Raw genomic sequence first — 25,882 nt, forward strand, 5'->3', positions numbered from 1 at the left:
TCCTTTCTGTTCAGTTATATAAGCATTTTTACATTGCGAGATGGGTTTAAAGTTTTCTGCTATCAATGTTGCTAAACCAGGTCTGTCAGTTATTTCAGGTCATTGAATTATGGTTACTTCTGTCCAGTGGTGCAAGTATAAAAAATGTCTTAGTGGTACTGTGTACGCATGCCTTCGGTACGCATGCGAAAAATGGGTGTGGCCACATGGAGCATGGCCAATGAAAATAGGGGCGTGATACACATATGGGGGGCCAGATACACATATGACCACAAAAGCACAATGCCAGATACACACATGCCCCCAATAGTGCCAGATACGCATATGCCCCCAATAGTGGAGTGCCTGATACACATATACTCCCACTAGTGCAGTGCCAGATACACATATACCCCAGTAGTGCATTGCCAGATACACATATACCCTCACACTGCCAGATATGCCCCCCAGTGCCAGATACAAATATGCCCCGCCAGTTCCAGATACACATATGCCTCCACAGTGCCAGATAAAAATATGCCCTCACAGTGCCAGATACACATGTGCCCTCAGTGCCAGATATGCCCCCACAGTGCCAGATAATATTATGCCCCCCCTTGCCACATATATATCCCCCCCCAGTGCCAGGTACACATATTCCCCCAGTACCACGTATGCCCCCCAGTGCCAAGTACACATGCCTCCAGTGCCACGTATGCCCCCCCAGTGCCAAGTACACATATGCCCCCCAGTGCCATGTACGCCCCCCAGTGCCAGGTACACATATGCCGCCAGTGCCATGTATGTCCCCCCAGTGCCAGGTACACCCGCTCCCCCTGCTCACCGCAGCACGATCATCTCCTGTGTCTCTGGCGGCGTGTCTCTCAAATGAGGCACCGGTTCATGAGCCAATCAAAGCTCACGGACTGGCAGCCAATCAGCAGCTGCAGCTGCCGGTCACCGAGCTGATTGGCTCACAAACCGGCGCCTTATTTCAGAGACATACCGCCGCCACTGGAGACACAGGAGGGACAAAGGAGAGGCGCGTGCTGTGCAGCGGCTGTAAGTATGGAGGCCGGGCCACTGGTGCTGTGTAACGGCTGCCAATTTCTTACCAGTACGCAATATCGCCCCTTTCTGCCATACTTGCAGCATTGACTGTGTTACACAAGGAACACTGGGGGGGGGGGGGGGGGAGGGGGAGGGGCTGAGCATGTGTGTAGTGTACATAGCAGGCTGTGTGCTGTGTTACACATGGCACAGTGTGTATTGTACATATTTATTATTTATTTATTCATTAACAGTTTCTTATATAGCGCAGCATATTCCGTTGCGCTTTACAATTAGAACAACAGTAATAGAACAAAACTGGGTAAAAACAGACAGACATAGAGGTAGGAAGGCCCTGCTCGCAAGCTTACAATCTATAGCAGGCTGTGTGAGGCTGCTGCTGCCAGTGTCTGTGTACAGTATATGTGTATGCGCCTGTGCTGCTGCTGCTGCTGTAACTGGTCACCTGGAACTCGCCACCACCACACACAGGCCCTCATTCCGAGTTGTTCGCTCGCAAGCTGCTTTTAGCAGCATTGCACACGCTAAGCCGCCGCCTACTGGGACTGAATCTTAGCTTAGCAAAATTGCGAACTAAAGATTCTCAAAATTGCAAATAGAAATTTCTTTGCAGTTTCTGAGTAGCTCGACACTTACTCTGCCACTGCGATCAGTTCAGTCAGTTTCGTTCCTGGTTTGACGTCACAAACACACCCAGCGTTCGCCCAGACACTCCCCCGTTTCTCCAGCCACTCCAGCGTTTTTCCCAGAAACGGCAGCGTTTTTTCACACACTCCCATAAAACGGCCAGTTTCCACCCAGAAACACCCACTTCCTGTCAATCACACTACGATCACCAGAACGACGAAAAAACCTCGTAATGCCGTGAGTAAAATACCAAACTTCTTAGCAAATTTACTTGGCGCAGTCGCAGTGCGAACATTCCGCATGCGCAATTAGCGGAAAATCGCTGCGATGCGAAAAAAATTACAGAGCGAACAACTCGGAATGAGGGCCACAGTCAGTCATGCAATGCTGTGCTTGCTGCCGCCCCCTCCTCCCAGGTGTGATCCCCCTCTCTCCCTCGTTCACAGCACCGCTCCTCTGCGCAACTGGTGCCGTGTTCCCGAGGCCGCGCATTGCGGTGCCTCCATCAGTCTTCACTTCCGGGAGCTGTGCGCCACTCACCGCTGATAAAGACAGGCACACTGGACACCTTCTGTACCCCGGACATGCAGCTTTCCCCACCCAGGCTGAGGTGCAGCAAGCGTCAGCGGAGGAGATGAGGTTCCACCTCCCTACAAGGCAGCCCCGGTAAGGCAAAGTGTGAGGCGGCAGTAATGGCGGGGCGGGTCACTGGTGAGCTGCAAAGTGTGCGGATGGCGGTACAGTGTACCCACTGCCAAATTCTTAAGGGTACGCCGTACCCGACCGTACCCGCACACTTGCACCACTGCTTCTGTCAGTTATTACAGTTCATTAAAGTTTTCATACAAATTCATCTAGTGGAAGGTTCAGTACAGGCTTCCTGTGTCAAAGTTCTGTTGGCGTACACCAGAACAGGATCACTGGGTCAATGTTCTGCTTGGTTAACATTAACAATAACAGAAGGTCCAACCAGGACCCCAACGCCTAGTATGTCTTCCGGGATTTTCATCCAAATCCATCCAGTGGAATGCTCAGAACAGGCTCCCATGGGTCAAAGTTCTGCCCAGCGAACACCAATGGGAGGTCCATCTGGGACCCTAACCCCCCTAAAACCTGGCCAGGATCCAACTGGACCACCTCGCATTGGTTTCATCCTAATTGGTGAAGGGGTGTCTGAAAGCATAACTGGACAAAGAGACCAATGAATTTTACAATAAGATTATCAAATTTTTATTGATTTTAAACCGAACCAAAATCCGAATCCGAATCAAAAAATCTGAGAGTGGTTTTTCCAAAATCAAAACACGATTATGAATTAGAACCAAAAACAAAATACGGTGGTCCGTGTTCATTTATAATACAGTTGTCATTTGATTGAGCTATTAGAATATGCAAAAGCACTTTACCTTATTGTACACAATATGGGCCTAATTCAGACCTGATCACTCGCTAGGGTTTTTTTGCACTGCTGCGAACAGATAGTCGCCGCCCATAGGGGAGTATATTTATGTTTTGCAAGTGTGTGAACGCATGTGTAGCAGAGCTGTACAAACAGATCTTGTGCAGTCTCTGAGTAGCCCAGGACTTACTCAGCCGCTGCGATCACTTCAGCCTGTCCGGTACCGGAATTGACGTCAGGAACCCTCCCTGCAAATGCTTGGACATGCCTGCATTTTTCCAACCACTCCCAATGGTCAGTTGCCACCCACAAATAGCTTCTTCCTGTCAATCTCCTTGCGATCGCCCGTGCGAATGGATTCTTCGCACAAACCCATCGCTGATCGGCGATCAGCTTTGTACCTGTGCGATGTATCTGCGCATTGCGGTGCATATGCATGCGCAGTTCTGACCTGATCGCAGCGCTGCAAAAAACTCTAGCGAGCGATCAGGTCTGAATTACCCCCTATAATAATACAATAAAGTGTCTTATACACAACAGGAATAATGGGCCTAATTCATGTTTGCACGTAGATGCAATTGCAATTTTCTAGGCGATGGAGCTGCTAATGTTAGCAAGTGAAGCTGCCGCCCAGAAATGAAAATAGACGTCCACTGGAGCCATCGTAAACTCATTCGCAATTGCGTAGACATTCACAGCCTATAAAGAAAAACCTGGAACATCGAGGTTACGGGTAGGTCTGTGGCTACGCAGACTGGATACAGCAGTAGTGACACAGGCACCATGTGTTTGTATGTACGAGCATGCAGCTGACCTCAGATACACGCCCGAAAATGGCCATGACTCGCCTGCGTTTTTTCAACCACTACCCGTTAATTCCCCCAGAGGGTCACTTCATGTCAATCGCTTATCCATGAAATCCTCATTGTGAATGGGATTGTAGCGGCACCTTGAAGCATGTACTTTGTGATCGCAGAGCATGCGCTGATAATCGCTCCATTGCGTGTACATCGGTCATTGAATACAAACATTAAATAGGCTCAATGTCTTCACATATTAATAAAGTCACATGGAGGTTAATTCAGAGTTGATCGCAGCAGCAAATTTGTTAGCAGTTGGGCAAAACCATGTGCACTGCAGGGGGGGTGTGGCAGATGTAACATTTGCAGAGAATTAGATTTGCGTGGGTTATTTTGTTTCTGTGCAGGGTAAATACTGGCTGCTTTATCTTTACACTGCAATTTAGATTTCAGTTTGAACACACCCCACCCAAATCTAACTCTCTCTGCACATGTTATATTTGCCTCCCCCCCCCGCAGTGCACATGGGGGGTCATTCCGAGTTGTTCGCTTGCTAGCAGTTTTTAGCAGCCGAGAAAACGCATTGTCGCCGCCCACTGGGGAGTGTATTTTCGCCTGCAAAATCTTTTTGTGCAAAACAACACCAACCCTGTAGTTACTCTTCGTGTGCGTTGATTCTAACGAACGAGGGACGGCTTTTGACGTCACACACCCACCCAGTGTTCGCCCAGCCACGCCTGCATTTTTTCCAGACACGCCTGCGTTTTTCTAAGCACTCCCTGAAAACGGTCAGTTGCCACCCAGAAACGGCCACTTCATGTCAATCTTCCTGCGTTCGGTCGTGGGACTGGAATCTTCGTTAGACCCACGATGCTCATTGTACCCGTACGACGTGCCTGCACATTGCAGTGCATATGCATGCGCAGAAATGCTGATTTTTAGCCTGATCACTGCGCTGCGAACAACGGCAGCTAGCGATCAACTCGGAATGACCCCCATGTCTTTGCCCAGTTGCTAACAAATTTGCTGCTGCGATCAACTCTGAATAGGCCCATGGTCCACACAAGTAATACATGCTAGCACAAATACAAAATACAAATTAAACTAAATACATCTGTTGCTTTCTCAGTTAACAAATCCAATGAAAATCTACTTTCATGCAATAGTACACATGGAAATGCCTAACAAGTAATGCGTATAGACAGATGTGGCTACAGATACATTAGCAACAAATTAATGAAGTGCTGAGGGGTGGACACAGAGGGGGCTGGCAGGAAGGGGGGTGGTGGTGGTGGTGGTGGTGGTGGCTGTGGGATGGTTGTTGAAGGGAGGAGAGTGCATTAAAGGTGGGATGCTGTGAGGTGGACATTGAAGGACGGGAATGCTGGGAGGTATGTATTGGAGGGCCGGGGGGCAGTGGGGTGGTTATTAAAGGTAGGGAGTGCTTTGGGGTGGAAAGTGAAGAGGCTGGTGTGAGTGCTGTGAGGTGGACATTGAGGAGGTCAGGGGTGCTGTGAGGTGGTTGTTGGCACAGCGGTTGAAAAACGCTGGTGTATGACTACCTCATATCTGGGTTCCTTCCCTGGGGAGAAGACATTTTTCCGTTCCTCCCCTGTGATGGAACAGGGGAAATTATTTCCCAGTTCCTTCACAGTGGATAAAACGGGAAAATGTCTCCTCCCTAGGGAAAATTATATATGAAAATTTTCTCAGTTACCTCTATCGTTGACATTGGTATCAAGTAGTATGTTTTTGCGTTTTTAAAAGTCAAATATAATGTCAGATACACACATATTAAGATATTCAAGATCCATCTGATTTTCAAACTATGATGCTTTTACCAGACAAGAAAACATAAGTAAATATATATCTTGTTTTATTGACATTGAAGTGGTCTCTCTAAACTGTCTTAATACCAGAGCCGTAACTAGACTTTATGGTGCCCTGTGCCTGAGAGAGAATTGGCGCCCCCCCCTTTCTATATATATATATATATATATATATATATATATATATATATATATATATATATATATATATATATATAATCAGCCAAAGGTGCGGCACTCAGGGCTTGGGATAAAGAAAAAACAATGACTACCATGTCTCCATCGTTTCAATCTTATTCAGATTTTCATCAAGCTTCCGAAAGAATATATAAATATATAGACTGTATTATATAGATATATATATATATATATATATATATAAAATACACACATTTACAGACCACTGCAAGAAAATGGATTTGGACACAGATCCTCTTTATACCTCATTCATGCGCTTAACTTGAGAGCATGTTGTTATTCATTTACAATACACTTTATTAAATAGCACATTTCAATATACTGCCATACTCAGGATTCAAACCCATAACCTGTTGAATTCTAATCAAACACCCTACTCATTGAGCTATTTGATCCTGCATAAAAACTATGAACACTATATGACGCTACTGGTACTTTTTAAAAATATAATCAGTAATGCAATTGAGCAGGTCTATGTAGTGTGCAAGAAGCAAAAACACAAAATTACCAAAAAGCTCCTTAGATAATAATGCCCAAAAATGTGGGTATTAAAATTAAAATTGCTCTGCCACGTGCGCTGCCACAGAACACTGTGTGCGTGTTCAATTAAGGATGAATAGGGTGAGGAGAAAAGATGGCTGCGCAATGTGTTAGAGCAAATTAATACTAATTGAGAGCTGACGTGTAAAAATTTAAAATGATTTATTATACTGATAACATTCAATTAACACATGAATAAACAGTAAAGGTGATGTAATAAAACCAAGATTTAGAAGCAAGACACCTTGTAATTGTAAATATATATACTGGAAATAGTACCCTCCGATTTTGGTGAGGAAACAAATCCGATTAAATATCCATATGGAAATCCACAATCAGGTAGGCAGCTGATCCACAAGTATCTAATATTGGTTGCCGTAATAAGGATCTCAGTGCGGCAATAGAAAGAACTGCTGTGTGAATGATTATGTACCTCTCCGTGGGCTGGTCCCGACCGAGCGTCCTCGGTCGTGTGTTCCTGCAGTGCCCAGTGCTTGATAATACGGCAGAGGAGAGGACGTACTTGACCCTGAATTGGTGGATACAGTTTATCAGCGGCGTGCTGGCAGGGGTCACCGGCGGCAGTTGGAGAAGCCGGGACGGGAGCCGAGGTATCTCTGGCTCAACGTGCTGGTAGAAGTCACCGGCGGCAGATGGAGAAGTCGGGACGGGAGCCAAGGTGTGACAGGCTCAACGTGCTGGTAAAAGTCAAAGGCGGTGGATGGAGAAGCCAGGACGGGAGCCAAAGTGTCACAGGCTCGGACAGCAGCTTACTACCTGTGTGATGGATGGAATCAAGGTGTGCAAACAGGCGGGGTCCTAACGCGTTTCGTCACAGACCATGTGACTTTATCAAAGGTGTATCCCAGCCTTTGAGACTATCAGTATTTAAAGCCCAAATGTTATAGGCAACATGTGTAAGTATTTGACAATCAATTAAAAATGGATTACACGTCAGCTCCTAAAGACTTTATTTATTACTGATCCACATAAAGGAATAAATCATCAGTAAATATATGTCTAAAACCATGATACAGTAAAAAGTAAATCTATATTAATTAACATAACATAATCTTGAAAGATAGATCATTTCACTTTATATCCTTATTAAGGGTTAAAACCCAGTTGTAGCAGTATATGAGTTTTTACGCAAAATAAACCATCATGATGGATGAAAAGTGAATGGCTATAACAACTCCAAAGATGAGGATGTAAAGTAATAATATACCAAAACATAACTGCAACATATGTAAGTATATTAGAGAATGCGAGACAACAACGTAAAGTCAAAAATAAAAATAACAAATAGCAACTGAGGGTCGAACACCCGGTCACGCCGGAAGATATTAGAGTTCACAGAGAGGAATTAATCATCCTACCTGTTAAGCCACAGGGCTTACTGGTGGGTTACATAAGCAGTAAGAACATTTAAGATAGACAGAGATCCCACAGATATTCTAGGTCTATAGTTAAGAATAGACTCGTAGGTATAACTGATGTGACCTAAAGGGGAGCTTCCGGAGCGTCTGCACAATTGAGACAGACATTATATATATTATTTACTATATAGTGAATGATAGATGGACCTCTCACTTAAATATGTATGATGGGTGGATTAACTGTCAAATGTAGCATAGACACAAAAATTAAGAAATAAAAAAAGGAGAGGATTACAGAAAATGACAGTATCATATACTATATTGGATAATGTTTATAAGAGACAAATGAAGTATTTATTGAGAGACAAAATAATGAATCTAATAAAAAGAGTATGTGATTCATCAATATGATTAAAGTTTGTTCAGGTTATCTGATGTGTTTCAATTTTATTGCAAAATGAAAAAGAGGGCCAGATTGTATAATTGTACAAAAAGAAAAGAACTGCAAGGACGGGATCAGGGTTAACATAAATCCATTTCAATAGATTCATTCAATCCCTCAGGGACAAGTGTTTTAAGTTTATGAATCCAATAATTTTCCCTGAGGCATAACCTTCTATATCTATCACCGCCGCGGCGGTAGGGGATATAGTCTCAATACCAATAAGTTTAATTTCCTCAGGATTTTTATGATGTGTTTCTAAGAAGTGTCTTAAGACACTATGAAAAAGGAATCCCTTGAGAATATTCCGTCTATGCTCTAGGAATCTAATACGTAATTTGCGTGTCGTTCTGCCTACATAAATGAGATTGCAGCTACAGATTAATAGATATATTACATAGGTGCTGTTACAGTTAAAGTGGTCCTGGAGAGGTGATGAAACTCATGGACCACTACACCTCCCCCTCATCACATTAAGCAGACCCAGGGCCTGAACTAGTGATTTTGGCACCCGCCTGCAAACTATAAATGAGTGCCCTACTTCCCATAATTTATAAAGGGATATTGATCTCACAAAAAGGCAGTGTGGTCACACAACAGTGCCCCCAATTTAAATTACACCACAGAGTAGCAGAATCTTATTCACATTACACCACATGTAGTGCCCTGATTCATATTACACCACATAGTAATGCCCCTTATTCAGGTTACATCACTCATTAGTGCCCTTTATTCACATTGAGCTACACAATGGTACCCTTTATACACGTTATGCCACACAGTATTCCCTCTTATAAACAAAACTCACAGTATTGCCCCTTATACACAATACCCACAGTAGTGCCTTTTACACATAATTCCTACAATTGTAGTGCTGCTTATACACATAATGCCCACAGAAGTTCCTATACACAAAATGCCCACATTAGTAGTGCCACTTGTATACAGAATGCCCACATGAGTAGTGCCCATAACACATAATGACCACAGTAGTGCAGCTTATACACATAATGCCCACAGTTGGCCCCTTATACACATCTCTGCCTCTTTCACTCCAGCAGCTCACCGCCTGTGTCCCTCCAGCAGCTCCATGCCCTGTATCTCACCAGCAGCTTCCCAACCTCTCTTGTCCATCCAGCCCCCTCTCATCTTGTCATCAAGAGGCACAGAGCCTGCTCCTCTTCATGGCTCTTCATCACTTCAGCAGCAGTGACAGTGACACAATGACATCACATACACCGGTCCAGAAAAAAGAAGCCACTGTGACCTGAGGAGGAGAGAAATGCTGTCCAACAGACACAGCATGTGTGAGTTCCAGGAGGTGTGGGCTGTGGGGAGTCACAGGGTGGGTGAGGTCAGGGACGCTGAGGGGGAGTCACAGGGTGGGTGAGGTCAGGGACGCTGAGGGGGAGCCACAGGGCGGGTGAGGTTAGGGACACTGAGGGGAACACAGGGGCATAACATGTAACAGGAATTTATTTTTAAGTATAAAGTATATTAGTGATGAGCAGGTTCGGTTCCTCGGGATCCGAACCCCCCCGAACTTCACCCATTTTTGCACGGTTCCGAGCAGACTCGGATCCTCCCGCCTTGCTCGGTTGACCCGAGCGCGCCCGAACGTCATCATCCCGCTGTCGGATTCTCGCGAGATTCGTATTCTATATAAGGAGCCGCGCGTCGCCGCCACTTTTCACTCGTGCATTGGAGATGATAGTGAGAGGACATGGCTGCCGTTCTCTCAGTTTCTGTGTTCAGTGTGCTGCAAATATCTGTGCTCAGTGTGCTGCAAATATCTGTGCTCAGTGTGCTGCAAATATCTGTGCTCAGTGTGCTGCAAATATCTACGTTCTCTGCCTGAAAAACGCTCCATATCTGTGCTCAGTGTGCTGCAAATATCTGTGCTCAGTGTGCTTTATTGTGGGGACTGGGGGCCACCAGTATTATATAGTAGGAGGACAGTGCAGAGTTTTGCTGACCAGTGACCACCAGTATTATACGTTCTCTGCCTGAAAAACGCTCCATATCTGTGCTGCATTGTAGTATATAGGAGGACAGTGCAGAATTTTGCTGACCAGTGACCCCCAGAATTATATTAGTACGGTACAGTAGTCCACTGCTCTACCTACCTCTGTGTCGTCAAGTATACTATCCATCCATACCTGTGGTGCATTTAAGTTTTTGTGCGCAGTATATATATAGTAGTAGGACAGTGCATAATTTTGCTGACCACCAGTATATAATATATAGCAGTACGGTACAGTAGGCCACTGCTCTACCTACCTCTGTGTCGTCAAGTATACTATCCATCCATACCTGTGGTGCATTTAAGTTTTTGTGTGCAGTATATATATAGTAGTAGGACAGTGCATAATTTTGCTGACCACCAGTATATAATATATAGCAGTACGGTACAGTAGGCCACTGCTCTACCTACCTCTGTGTCGTAAAGTATACTATCCATCCATACCTGTGGTGCATTTAAGTTTTTGTGCGCAGTATATATATAGTAGTAGGACAGTGCATAATTTTGCTGACCACCAGTGTATAATATATAGCAGTACAGTACAGTAGGCCACTGCTCTACCTATCTCTGTGTCGTCAAGTATACTATCCATCCATACCTGTGGTGCATTTAAGTTTTTGTGTGCAGTATATATATAGTAGTAGGACAGTGCATAATTTTGCTGACCACCAGTATATAATATATAGCAGTATGGTACAGTAGGCCACTGCTCTACCTACCTCTGTGTCATCAAGTATACTATCCATCCATACCTGTGGTGCATTTAAGTTTTTGTGCGCAGTATATATATATATATATATATATATATATATAGTAGTAGGACAGTGCATAATTTTGCTGACCACCAGTATATAATATAATTGCAGTACAGTACAGTAGGCCACTGCTCTACCTACCTCTGTGTCGTCAAGTATACTATCCATCCATACCTGTGGTGCATTTAAGTTTTTGTGCGCAGTATATATATAGTAGTAGGACAGTGCATAATTTTGCTGACCACCAGTATATAATATAAAGCAGTACGGTACAGTAGGCCACTGCTCTACCTACCTCTGTGTCGTAAAGTATACTATCCATCCATACCTGTGGTGCATTTAAGATTTTGTGCACAGTATATATAGTAGTAGGCCATTGCTATTGATATATTACTGGCATATAATTCCACACATTGAAAAATGGAGAACAAAAATGTGGAGGGTAAAATAGGGAAAGATCAAGATCCACTTCCACCTCATGCTGAAGCTGCTGCCACTAGTCATGGCCGAGACGATGAAATGCCATCAACGTCGTCTGCCAAGGCCGATACCCAATGTGATAGTAGAGAGCATGTAAAATCCAAAAAACAAAAGTTCAGTAAAATGACCCAAAAATCTAAATTAAAAGCGTCTGAGGAGAAGCGTAAACTTGCCAATATGCCATTTACGACACGGAGTGGCAAGGAACGACTGAGGCCCTGGCCTATGTTCATGGCTAGTGGTTCAGCTTCACATGAGGATGGAAGCACTCATCCTCCTGCTAGAAAACTTAAGAGAGTTAAGATGGCAAAAGCACAGCAAAGAACTGTGCGTTCTTCTAAATCACAAATTCCCAAGGAGAGTCCAATTGTGTCAGTTGCGATGCCTGACCTTCCCAACACTGGACGGGAAGAGGTGGCGCCTTCCACCATTTGCACGCCCCCTGCAAGTGCTGGAAGGAGCACCCGCAGTCCAGTTCCTGATAGTCATATTGAAGATGTCACTGTTGAAGTACACCAGGATGAGGATATGGGTGTTGCTGGCGCTGGGGAGGAAATTGACAAGGAGGATTCTGATGGTGAGGTGGTTTGTTTAAGTCAGGCACCCGGGGAGACACCTGTTGTCCGTGGGACATGCCTGGTCAAATTACAAAAAAAAAAAATCACCTCTTCGGTGTGGAATTATTTCAACACAAATGCGGACAACTGGTGTCAAGCCGTGTGTTGCCTTTGTTAAGCTGTAATAAGTAGGGGTAAGGACGTTAACCACCTAGGAACATCCTCCCTTATACGTCACCTGGAGCGCATTCATCAGAAGTCATTGACAAGTTCAAAAACTTTGGGTGACAGCGGAAGCAGTCCACTGCCAACTAAATCCCTTCCTATTGTAACCTAGCTCCTGCAAACCACACCACCAACTCCCTCAGTGTCAATTTCCTCCTTAGACAGGAAAACCAATAGTCCTGCAGGCCATGTCACTGTCAAGTCTGACGAGTCCTCTCCTGCCTGGGATTCCTCCGATGCATCCTTGAGTGTAACGCCTACTGCTGCTGGCGCTGCTGTTGTTGCTGCTGGGAGTCGATCGTCATCCCAGAGGGGAAGTCGGAAGACCACTTGTACTACTTCCAGTAAGCAATTGACTGTCCAACAGTCCTTTGCGAGGAAGATGAAATATCACAGCAGTCATCCTGCTGCAAAGCGGATAACTCAGGCCTTGGCAGCCTGGGTGGTGAAAAACGTGTTTTCGGTATCCACCGTTAATTCACAGGGAACTAGAGAATTGATTGAGGTACTGTGTCCCCGGTACCAAATACCATCTAGGTTCCATTTCTCTAGGCAGGCGGTACCAAAAATGTACACAGACGTCAGAAAAAGAGTCACCAGTGTCCTAAAAAATGCAGTTGTACCCAATGTCCACTTAAACACGGACATGTGGACAAGTGGAGCAGGGCAGACTCAGGACTATATGACTGTGACAGCCCACTGGGTAGATCTATTGCCTCCCGCAGCAAGAACAGCAGCAGCGGCACCAGTAGCAGCATCTCGCAAATGCCAACTCGTTCCTAGGCAGGCTACGCTTTGTATCACCACTTTCCATAAGAGGCACACAGCTGACAACCTCTTACGGAAACTGAGGAACATCATTGCAGAATGGCTTACCCCAATTGGACTCTCCTGGGGATTTGTGACATCGGACAACACCACCAATATTGTGCGTGCATTACATGTGGTCAAATTCCAACACGTCCCATGTTTTGCACATACATTGAATTTGGTGGTGCAGAATTATTTAAAAAACGACAGGGGCGTGCAAGAGATGCTGTCGGTGGCCCGAAGAATTGCGGGCCACTTTCGGCATTCAGCCACCACGTGCCGAAGACTGGAGCACCAGCAAACACTCCTGAACCTGCCCTGCCATCATCTGAAGCAAGAGGTGGTAACGAGGTGGAATTCAACCCTCTATATGCTTCAGAGGATGGAGGAGCAGCAAAAGGCCATTCAAGCCTATACAGCTACCTACGATATAGGCAAAGGAGGGGGAATGCACCTAACTCAAGTGCAGTGGAGAATGATTTCAACGTTGTGCAAGGTTCTGCAACCCTTTGAACTTGCCACACGTGAAGTCAGTTCAGACACTGCCAGCCTGAGTCAGGTCATTCCCCTCATCAGGCTTTTGCAGAAGAAGCTGGAGAGATTGAAGGAGGAGCTAAAACAGAGCGATTCCGCTAGGCATGTGGGACTTGTGGATGGAGCCCTTAATTCACTTAACCAGGATTCACGGGTGGTCAATCTGTTGAAATCAGAGCACTACATTTTGGCCACCATGTTCGATCCTAGATTTAAAACCTATGTTGTATCTCTCTTTCCGGCAGACACAAGTCTGCAGAGGTTCAAAGACCAGCTGGTGAGAAAATTGTCAAGTAAAGCGGAACGTGACCCGTCAACAGCTCCTCCTTCACATTCTCCACAACTGGGGCTGCGAGGAAAAGGCTAAGAATTCCGAGCCCACCCGCTGGCGGTGATGCAGGGCAGTCTGGAGCGAGTGCTGACATCTGGTCCGGACTGAAGGACCTGCCAACGATTACTGACATGTCGTCTACTGTCACTGCATAGTAACATAGTAACATAGTAACATAGTATCTAAGGTTGAAAAAAGACAATTGTCCATCGGGTTCAACCTATTTGTGGTCTTCTATGCACGATTATTTTGTATAATATTTTGACTGAAGTTGCTGACTGCCGTTCCGATTAACCCCTCTTTTTTATAATAACCATAGTGTGTGACTATGCCCCGTAACCCTGGATATCCTTATCCATTAGGAATTTATCTAACCCATTCTTAAAGGTGTTGACTGAGTTGGCCATTACAACTCCCTCAGGCAGGGAATTCCAAACACGTATCGTCCTTACCGTAAAAAAGCCTTTACGCCGTATTGTGTGGGATCTCCTCTCCTCTAACCTGAGCGAGTGTCCACGAGTTCTCTGTGTTGATCTAACCAAAAACAGGTCCTGCGCAAGATCTGTATATTGTCCCCTTATATATTTGTAAATGTTGATCATGTCCCCTCTTAATCTCCTCTTTTCCAGTGTAAACATGCCTAGTCTTGCAAGCCTTTCCTCGTATTCCAGCGTCTCCATACCCTTAATTAGTTTGGTCGCCCGCCTTTGAACCTTTTCTAGCTCCAGGATATCCTTTTTGTAGTAAGGTGACCAGAATTGTACACAGTATTCAAGGTGTGGCCTCACAAATGATTTATATAACGGGAGTATAATACTCTCGTCCCTAGCATCAATTCCCCATTTTATGCATGCTAATATCTTATTAGCCTTCTTTGCTGCAGTCCTACTTTGGGTACTACTGCTTAGTTTGCTATCTATGAGGACACCTAAGTCCTTTTCCAGTACATAATCCCCTAAGTTTACCCCATTTAGTAGGTAGGTGTTATTTTTGTTCTTGTTACCACAGTGCATTACCTTACACTTGTCTGTATTGAAGCGCATTCTCCATTTCGCTGCCCAAGCTTCTAATTTAACTAAGTCATTCTGAAGCGACTCAGCATCCCCCTCCGCATTTATAACTTTACACAATTTGGTATCATCTGCAAAAATTGACTCCATGCTCTCTAGACCTTCTGTTAGGTCGTTAATGAAAATATTGAACAATAGCGGTCCTAATACTGAGCCTTGCTGCACACCACTTAGCACTTCAGTCCAAGTTGAAAAAGATCCATTAACCACAACGCGCTGCTCCCTATTATCTAACCAGTTTTTGACCCAAGTGCATATTGTGTTTGGAATTCCCTGCCTGAGGGAGTTGTAATGGCCAACTCAGTCAACACCTTTAAGAATGGGTTAGATAAATTCCTAATGGATAAGGATATCCAGGGTTACGGGGTATAGTCACGCACTATGGTTATTATAAAAATGAGGGGTTAATCGGAAAGGCAGTCAGCAACTTCAGTCAAAATTTTATACAAAATAATCGTGCATAGAAGACCACAAATAGGTTGAACCCGATGGACAATTGTCTTTTTTCAACCTTAGATACTATATTACTATGTTATTATGTACACAGTGAAAGGGGTGAGGAATCGGACGATGAGGAGGAGGTGGACATCTTGCCTCTGTAAAGCCAGTTTGTGCAAGGAGAGATTGATTGCTTCTTTTTTGGTGGGGGCCCAAACCAACCAGTCATTTCAGTCACAGTTGTGTGGCAGACCCTGTCGCTGAAATGATGGGTTTGTTAAAGTGTGCATGTCCTGTTTATAAAACATAAGGGTGGGAGGGCCCAAAGACAATTCCATCTTGCACCTCTTTTTTCTTTCATTTTTCTTTGTATCATGTGCTGTTTGGGGACTTTTTTTTGAAGTGCCATCCTGTCTGACACTGCAGTGCCACTCCTAGATGGGCCAGGTGTTTGTGTCGGCCACTTGGGTCGCTTAGCTTAGTCACACAGCTACCTCATTGCGCCTCTTATTTTCTTTGCATCATGTGCTGTTTGGAGACAATTTTTTGAATCTGCCATCCTGTCTGACACTGCAGTGCCACTCCTAGATGGGCCAGGTGTTTGTGTCGGCCACTTGGGTCGCTTAGCTTAGTCACACAGCTACCTCATTGCGCCTCTTTTTTTCTTTGCATCACGTGCTGTTTGGGGACAATTTTTTTAATCTGCCATCCTGTCTGACACTGCAGTGCCACTCCTAGATGGGCCAGGTGTTTGTGTCGGCCACTTGGGTCGCTTAGCTTAGTCACACAGCTACCTCATTGCGCCTCTTTTTTTCTTTGCATCATGTGCTGTTTGGGGACTATTTTTTTAATCTGCCCTCCTGTCTGACACTGCAGTGCAACTCCTAGATAGGCCAGGTGTTTGTGTCGGCCACTTGGGTCGCTTAGCTTAGCCATCCAGCGACCTTGGTGCACCTCTTTTTTTCTTTGCATCATGTGCTGTTTGGGGACTATTTTTGAAGTGCCATCCAGTCTGACACTGCAGTGCCACTCCTAGATGGGCCAGGTGTTTGTGTCGGCCACTTGGGTCGCTTAGCTTAGTCACACAGCTACCTCATTGCACCTCTTTTTTTCTTTGCATCATGTGCTGTTTGGGGACTATTTTTTTGAAGTGCCATCCTGTCTGACACTGCAGTGCCACTCCTAGATGGGCCAGGTGTTTGTGTCGGCCACTTGGGTCACTTAGCTTAGCCATCCAGCGACCTTGGTGCACCTCTTTTTTTCTTTGCATCATGTGCTGTTTGGGGACTATTTTTTTAAGTGCGATCCTGTCTGACACTGCAGTGCCACTCCTAGTTGGGCCAGGTGTTTGTGTCGGCCACTTCGGTCGCTTAGCTTAGTCATCCAGCGACCTCGGTGCAAATTTTAGGACTAAAAATAATATTGTGAGGTGTGAGGTGTTCAGAATAGACTGGAAATTAGTGGAAATTATGTTTATTGAGGTTAATAATACTATGGGATCAAAATGACCCCCAAATTCTATGATTTAAGCTGTTTTTGAGGGGTTTTTGTAAAAAAACACCCAAATCCAAAACACACCCGAATCCGACAAAAAATTTTCCGGGAGGTTTTGCCAAAACGCGTCCGAATCCAAAACACGGCTGCGGAACCGAATCCAAAACCAAAACACAAAACCCGAAAAATGTCCGGTGCACATCACTAAAGTATATATATATCATTCCCAGCAGACCAGGGACCCATATTTAATGCACCTCCCCTCCCACTCTGTCTCCCGTTTCCCCTACAGCATCAAATGTAGTAATTTACTTACAGGCTGGGCGCCGGGAGACATCATAGTTAGGGCTGTACTTCCTGGGAGGAGCGTTTGTGCTCCTAATGGACGTCTATGCCAGGCACAGGAGGAGAGCATGCAGGCTGGCGCATGCTGCGTGATGACCACATGTCACGTGCGTGCATACAAGGGACTGCTGGGCAGGCAGTGTTTTCTTTGGATTAAAGGGGAGCGCAGGCGGGTCCCAGGAGTTAGAAGGCAGCTTCCAGCTCCAGACCCCGATCATTCCCAGCAGATCAGGGACCCATGAAAATGGCTGTCAGCTCCCATATCCAATCAGTCGGGCACATCGTCATAATCCCCAAGCAGCGGGTTTGTTCCCCCTGCTGGCAGCTGGAGGAAAATGCTTCTCGCTGACGGTGTCTGCGTCTCAGGGATGGATTCAGGGCCCCTGGGGAGCCGACCAGCCCTAGGCGACAGCTTAGGTTGCTTAGCGGTAAATCCACCTCTGGTTACTACCACTGCAGTGGGCATTGCATAAGGGGCACTAATGCTATGGGCATTGTATAAGGGGCAATACTGCTGTAGGCATTATGTGTATTAGTGGCATTACTACTGTGAGCATTGTGCATAAGGGGCATTAATGTGGGCATTGTGTAAAAGGGGCATTACTGTGTTACATAAAACATGAATAAGGAACATTACTATGTGGTATGTGAATACGATTGTGCTACTGTGTGGCATAATTTGAATTGGGGATACTATTGCGTGACCACTCCCCTTTTTCTGAGACCCCTTTCCTTTTGGATTCCACCCTTTTTTGTGGCGCACGCAGTCCCTTTATTTAATAGGTGCTAGGAAGGGGGGAGGTGAGTTCCACTATCGCTCTAGGACCACTTTAAGTACTGGTCATTCCTCTGTCATAGTGCTGAACTTTGATATTAAAATGATTAGAATAAAATAGAATATATTTATAACCTCTAAACATCTTCTTTGTTTACTGTAAACCTTTTTATAGCTGACAGTCACTAGCTTTGGGGAGATCCCTGGAGCTGCAGGGAGAGGAGAGATGAGGCAGCAGCAGCTCTGCCATGCTTCTTTATAGTCAGACACTGCTTTGCAGAGCTGGGGGTAGGGCCAAACCATGGGCTGCAAGCTGCACGGAAAGATTGCTATTAGAGGCATGCCTCAGTGTGGGGGTGTGTCTTGTGCACTTATGGACGCCTTCAATGTGTCACGTGACCAGGAAGTGCAATATAGTGTAAAGTAGAGATGGCCATCAATGGCTACCATCGATGATACCATTGATGGATAACCTCAATGGTGGCAAACCATCTTTAAGGGAACCATCAATGGTTTCACCCTACGTTAGCATTTAGGGAGCCGGATAGTGGAGCTATGCTGTGTGTTCTGGCACCTAGTTAAAAAAATAAAATAAAATACATATACACATATATATATATATATATATATGTATAAATATATATATATATATATATACACTGCTCAAAAAAATAAAGGGAACACTTAAACAACATAATGTAACTCCAAGTCGATCACACTTCTGTGAAATCAAACTGTCCACTTAGGAAGCAACACTGATTGACAATCAATTCACATGCTGTTGTGCAAATGGAATAGACAACAGGTGGGAATTATAGGCAATTAGCAAGACACCCCCAATAAAGGAGTTGTTCTACAGGTGGTGACCACAGACCACTTCTCAGCTCCTATGCTTTCTGGCTGATGTTTTGGTCACTTTTGAAAGCTGGCGGTGCTTTCACTCTAGTGGTAGCATGAGATGGAGTCTACAACCCACACAAGTGGCTCAGGTAGTGCAGCTCATCTAGGATGACACATCAATGTGAGCTGTGGCAAGAAGGTTTGCTGTGTCTGTCAGCGTAGTGTCCAGAGCATTTAGGCGCTACCAGGAGACAGGCCAGTACATCAGGAGACGTGGAGGAGGCCGTAGGAGGGCAACAACCCAGCAGCAGGACCGCTACCTCCGCCTTTGTGCAAGGAGGAACAGGAGGAGCACTGCCAGAGCCCTGCAAAATGACCTCCAGCAAGGCAAGCCACAAATGTGCATGTGTCTACTCAAACGATCAGAAACAGACTCCATGCGGGTGGTATGAATGCCCGACATCCACAGGTGAGGGTTGTGCTTACAGCCCAACACCGTGCAGGACGTTTGGCATTTGCCAGAGAACACCAAGATTGGCAAATTCGCCACTGGTGCCCTGTGCTCTTCACAGATGAAAGCAGATTCTCACTGAGCACATGTGACAGACGTGACAGAGTCTGGAGACGCCAAGGAGAACGTTCTGCTGCCTGCAACATCCTCCAGCATGACCGGTTTGGCAGTGGGTCAGTAATGATGTGGGGCGGCATTTCTTTGGGGGGCTGCACAGCCCTCCATGTGCTCGCCAGAGGTAGTCTGACTGCCATTAGGTACCGAGATGAGATCCTCAGACCCCTTGTGAGACCATATGCTGGTGCGGTTGGCCCTGGGTTTCTCCTAATGCAAGACAATGCTAGACCTCATGTGGCTGGAGTGTGTCAGCAGTTCCTGCAAGACGAAGGCATTGATGCTATGGACTGGCCCGCCCGTTCCCCAGACCTGAATCCAATTGAGCACATCTGGGACATCATGTCTCGCTCCATCCACCAATGCCACGTTGCACCACAGACTGTTCAGGTGTTGGCGGATGCTTTAGTCCAGGTCTGGGAGGAGATCCCTCAGGAGACCATCCGCCACCTCATCAGTAGCACGCCCAGGCATTGTAGGGAGGTCATACAGGCACATGGAGGCCACACACACTACTGAGCCTCATTTTGACTTGTGTTAAGGACATTACATCAAAGTTGGATCAGCCTGTAGTGTGTTTTTCCACTTTAATTTTGAGTGTGACTCCAAATCCAGACCTCCATGGGTTAATAAATTTGATTTCCATTGATAATTTTTGTGTGATTTTGTTGTCAGCACATTCAACTATGTAAAGAACAAAGTATTTAATAAGAATATTTCATTCATTCAGATCTAGGATGTGTTATTTTAGTGTTCCCTTTATTTTTTTGAGTAGTGTGTGTGTGTGTGTATATATATATATATATATATACATATATATGGTTATGACATGCCATCAATGAAGGGAAACTATCTGGTTCTCCCTCGTCAATGGCAAAAGTATTCTACATCGGCCAAAAACAATCAATGCTTAGGAATCATGGATGGTCGATGGCATCCCTAGTGTGAAGAGAGCGGAACTCAGTCACAAGCTGCAACAGGAAGGGGAAGAGAAGACACTGTAGCTTAGTGTAGTGAGGAGAGAGTTACAGTAAGTAGGGGGTGAGGCAGGCTCCCAGCCCCCAGACCTGTCCCTATTTGTGACCCCCAACTATTCACTTCACCGCGTGCCACTGGCCTGCTGCCACCTTCACTGGGGTAGTTGACGATCAGTGCAGCTGATTATGTGATTCACGCTGAATCGTGTCATCATGGTCCGACCCCCCCATTCTAAATGCTGGTAATTGCAGCATTGTATATTGGGTAGCACAGACACGAGGACATGATTGCACCATTGTGATCCCACACCGCTCATTTCTTCCATGCTGCACCCCGCCCCCAGCCTCAAACCCCAGAAGGTGCAGAGCAGAAGTTGGCAAGTGTAATTACACAACAGTAAGGTTTCACTCTCCCAAATGATCAGCACACTCATCTCCTGATAAAATACTATGTGGCATTTAAAGCACACAGGCTCACCTGCTATGGGCTCCATGCATAAAGATACTTACCTAACATATGGTCTTCTCTCTTGTAGAAGCCTAGAGAGGACATGCTTCAGGGAACTTAGAGGGGTGGATCCACGGGAAGGGGGCAGGCTAAAATGATGCAATTTGTATTGTTTTAGCCCATCCCTACAGACACATGAATGACGGTAATTATCTCTGCATCCTGCCCGCTTTACTAGGGTATGAGCGGTATGCGTGAGTTCTGCATGCTTTTCCGGGGTGCAGGGGGCTTCCCCAAGAATGAGGAGCCTCCCGCAACTTCTAGGAGAGTAGGTAAGTATGGCATAGGGTTGTCACCTGTCTGGGATGACTATAGATAGTGTGGAAATCAGGATATACAACACTGTGCAAAAATAAAGCGTATTCTGGGAGGGTGTGTGACGTCAGCTCTGGCCCCGATCAGCCTGTTCTTTTTGCACTGTAGGAGTAAGTCCTAAGCTGCGTACACACTGCACACACTGGAAAAACCATTAGATGGTGAGAGAGTTGCGAACGGATTTGCACCTGTCCGCAGACTGAGGGACATTATTGCACGGCGTACACATGCAATCACACACTTGCACGGGGCGAATTTACACTCCCAATTGAGCGGCGACTATCTGATCGCAGGACAACAAAATTAGCAGCCCAGCAATCAGGTCTGAATTAGGCCCTAAGTGTGGTACGCATCATGGTAGCGCTATGAAACGCTGCATACCACAGCAACCAACTATAAGGGCACATCTGTATATCATAAATGTACCAATACAAAAACCAGGAGATATCAGATGCATGCACACAGTAGCTGTGAGGTTTTTGTTTGTAAAAAGATTGTTTCATACTTGACTTCTCTCCCAGATTGTCTGGGAGGCTCCTCCAAATCCCCGGAAGGACGGGCAAGTCTCCTGGAGCCGCCATCATCGTAGCCCCGCCCCCTGCTATTCAATGGTGGTAATCTGGGCATTGAACAGCAGGGGGTGGGGCTATAATGATGCAATCATGCATCCTGCACTGACCACCCATGTTGAGGGCACGCCCAGGGCCAGTTTAAGCCTTGAGGGTGCCCATGGCACTTTAGACAAGGGGCCCCCAATGGATTGGGTGGGGCTGTATATAAGAGTGTACATACCTCCCAACATGACCTATTCCAGGAGGGACAAAATGCTCTTTACATAAACTTCTCTCTTAATATATGATTGGCCTCATCTGTGTTGAACTATTTAATTAATAAGAAAGGTATTCCAACACAGGTGACTGCAATCATAACTTAAGAAGAAGTCCAGGTAGAGAGCATTTTGTCCCTCCTGGAATGGGTCATGTTGGGATGTATGGATTGTGTATATTACATTTAGCCCAATGGTGTATATTACATTTAAGCTAACAGTTTAATAATGCCGGGTACTGTTTATAGCTACATCTAATTTAAAGACAACTATTTTATATAAAATATAATTTATCTTGTCACATGCAAGAATAGCAGCAGTCTCTGTACTACTTACACATTGGGACAGGACACAGGAAGACTGTGTGTGTGTCTCTGTGTCTAGACTTTCATAGATAACAAGTTACTCAGGACTCAGACACCCAGGTGTAGAGAGAGCGGTAAATGACACAGGGATCCCACCCTGTGTCACTTACAACCAGTGCTGAAAGTAGGGTGGTACGGATTGGTACAGAGTACCATTAAGAAATATGGTGGTGGTACTCAGTACCACCAGCCCACCACTGGAACATAATTTATAAGGATCATTTTTGTGTGTGGCATAATACGTAATAGGCATTACGGTGTGTGGTATAATATGTAAGGCATTACGGTGTATGGCATAATGTGTAATGGGCATTACGGTGTGTGGCATAATGTGTAATGGATGTTACGGTGTCTGGCATAATGTGTAATGGGCATTACAGTGTGTGGCATAATGTGTAATAAGCATTACAGTTTCTGGCATACTGTGTAATAAGCATTACAGTGTGTGCCATAATGGGGGTAATTCCAAGTTGATCTCAGCAGGATTTTTTTTAGCAGTTGGGCAAAACCATGTGCACTGCAGGGGAGGCAGATTTAATATGTGCAGAGAGAGTTAGATTTGGGTGTGGAGAGTTCAATCTGCAATCTAAATTGCAGTGTAAAAATTAAGCAGCCAGTATTTACCCTGCACAGAAACAAAATAACCCATCCAAATCTAACTCTCTCTGCACATGTTATATCTGCCTCCCCTGCAGTGCACATGGTTTTGCCCAACGGCTAACAAAAATCCTGCTGCGATCAACTTGGAATTACCCCCAATGTGTAATGGGCATAACGGTGTTTGGCATAATGTGTAAGGGGCATTACGGTGTGTGGCAAAATGTGGCCATGCCCTAATTGTTATGTAGCACCTCCCTTAGTTTCATGTGACCACGCCCCCTCATGCCACATGACCACTCCCATTTTTACTATCAGTACTACTAAGAAAAAATTTCTACTTGCATCACTGCTTACGACTCTCTCCACCCTCCTACCTCTCCACTGTTTGGGAAGCTCCGTCGATAGTTCATGAAATCTGATACTCCTGTGTCTCTGCCTGAACTGCATACTGTCCTGCTCGCATTCTGGCTATCTGGTTCTGCTGCTGCATAAGAGGGAAAGCTAGCAATGCCAGCATGCTCTGACCCGGGGGGGGGGGGGGGGGGGGGGGGGGCTTACAGAGGGAGGCCCGGGCACAGTATGCCCTGCATCCCGCCTTTAATCTGGCTATTATACCGACCTGGAATTACCCCCATAGTGGGGGGATGTCGCTAATAGTGTCTCCTGAGTGAGGAGGGGGACGCGGCTGACCTGCAATATCCAAGTCAGAGATGCCCCAAGTTGCTGTAAAAACTGAGACTTAAAACCCCATCTCCCTCCTACATACAGTGTTCCTAGGGGACCGGGGACATAGAGTCACATTAAAGGGGATCCTGACAGAGACTGTGCTTTTACCTAAAAGTGCCTCACCACTGATCCATGCCGTGGCACAATATATGACCTTCATCCACATGTTACTGTATCCGGAGTAGCTTTATTTCTTCTGACTTATCTTTCCGTGGATACAAATACCTTTAGCACCATAATTCATTGTTGCTGTATTACATTCAAATTTACCCATCCTGCACTCCTCCCTACCAATACTTACCTGATGTTCGTTGACATTTTACCAGGAGTTCACCATTAATGTGCAGGTTTCATACTCGGAGACCCTGATATTAAACGCAAACCAAGGCGCAAGAACTAATGTTATTGTCTGATGTACAGTGCGACCCTGTGGACAGTTTAGGTAGTGTACCAAATTTACTGCCAGGACATTCCTTGCCTTAAAATATCTGAAGCGGGTAAATATATTTCAATGTTTGATGTTGCACATAATTTATGTGATTGACTAAATCATTCATGTGCCTTTCAAAGGGGGTAATTCTGAGTTGATCGCAGCAGGAACTTTGTTAGCAGTTGGGCAAAACCATGTGCACTGCAGGAGGGGCAGATATGACATGTGCAGAGAGAGTTAGATTTGGGTGTGGTGAGTTCAATCTGCAATCTAAATTGCAATGTAAAAATAAAGCAGCCAGTATTTACCCTGCAAATGTTATATCTGCCCCCCCCCCCTGCAGTGCACATGGTTTTGCCCAACTGCTAAAAAATTTCCTGCTGCGATCAACTTGGAATTACCCCCAAAGTCGTAACCTGTGATTGCTGTTATAGACACTAATTGAAATGGAGCAGTGCAATAAGGAGTAATCGGTACAATTAAAATTAACAGGAATTGATTTACAGTGGTGACCAGTCACTCCTCGTTCAATAAATAGTTGTCACCATACTCATGCGTAGTGGTCCTTGAGTATACAGTGTTTGGGTTGTGTCTTCCCGGGGGGTCTTCTTGTCCTTCTGCTGCAGTTATACAGGTGATGCAAAGAACCATTACTAACCTTGACATCGTTGAGAAGTGGATTCAGCTATCAACGAGCACAACCGAACTCCATGTACGAATACACTTCACCCACATTACCGATTTATTACACTCCTACTGTGGAGGAATTAAGTCCAAGGGGCCCTCTAAGTACCGGTGTGCAGCAGGGGGTTGCTAATGGTGAAAAGCCTCTTGAGGGCTCTAGGCATCTCACCCTAATAGACCTGGAGTTTCCCTCAACTACAAGCAAGTCCAAGGCAGCTACCTTCTCAATTAGTTCAGAAGCTCTCTACGGAACCTTGCAAGTCCAAGTATCCAGTCTTTCATAACATTCCCAGACAGGTGCAGAGGCATAGCCAAGAAGGTCCAGGGTGTGCAACCACGCCCCCAGCTTAAAATCAGTGCCTAAGGACATGCTGTAATGTTGCCACTCTGCCAGTCAGAGACTGGAAGAGTGTCAACTCTGAACTGCAGAGGACTGGAGGGGCGGGGTGGGGGCAGCACTGAGGCAGAAAGTAATGGAGAAATGCAAGGATTAATGTGTGTGTGTGTGTGTGTGTTTTGTGTGTATGGGGTGATGAAAGCACACTACAAAACAAAGACTAGGGTGGGGAAGTGGGAACAATACAGTACATACAGTTTTGTTGTTATTTTTTATGGGGGTAAACTATATATACAGATGGAGTGTGCACAATGCAGGACATACAGATCGGGGTCATGTGGGGGATCTGATGGAGCTTATAAGGGGCACATGGAAAACAGCTGGGCCTGAGGAGCCAATTTGTCCATGTTTACTTTCCCCTCATACAGTAGGTCTATCTATATCACTGATACACACACATATAGATACAGCAGAGGGCGGAGGGAGCTGCTGCGGCTGGGTATATATGCAGAGAACTCTACCTATCAGAGCATTCTGTAGCAGCAGCT

At 45.5% G+C, this 25,882-nt stretch overlaps 1 protein-coding gene across 1 annotated transcript in view; it reads right to left on the reverse strand.

Annotated features, from left to right (window-relative positions):
- Nucleotides 1-25,882, reverse strand: part of OTOP3 (otopetrin 3) — an 84,723-nt gene that overhangs the window by 48,951 nt on the left and 9,890 nt on the right. The gene's annotated exons all lie outside the window — the stretch shown is intronic.

This window comes from Pseudophryne corroboree, chromosome 3 (genome assembly GCF_028390025.1).
Source record: "Pseudophryne corroboree isolate aPseCor3 chromosome 3, aPseCor3.hap2, whole genome shotgun sequence".
In the NCBI taxonomy this organism is placed as follows: Eukaryota; Metazoa; Chordata; class Amphibia; order Anura; family Myobatrachidae; genus Pseudophryne; species Pseudophryne corroboree.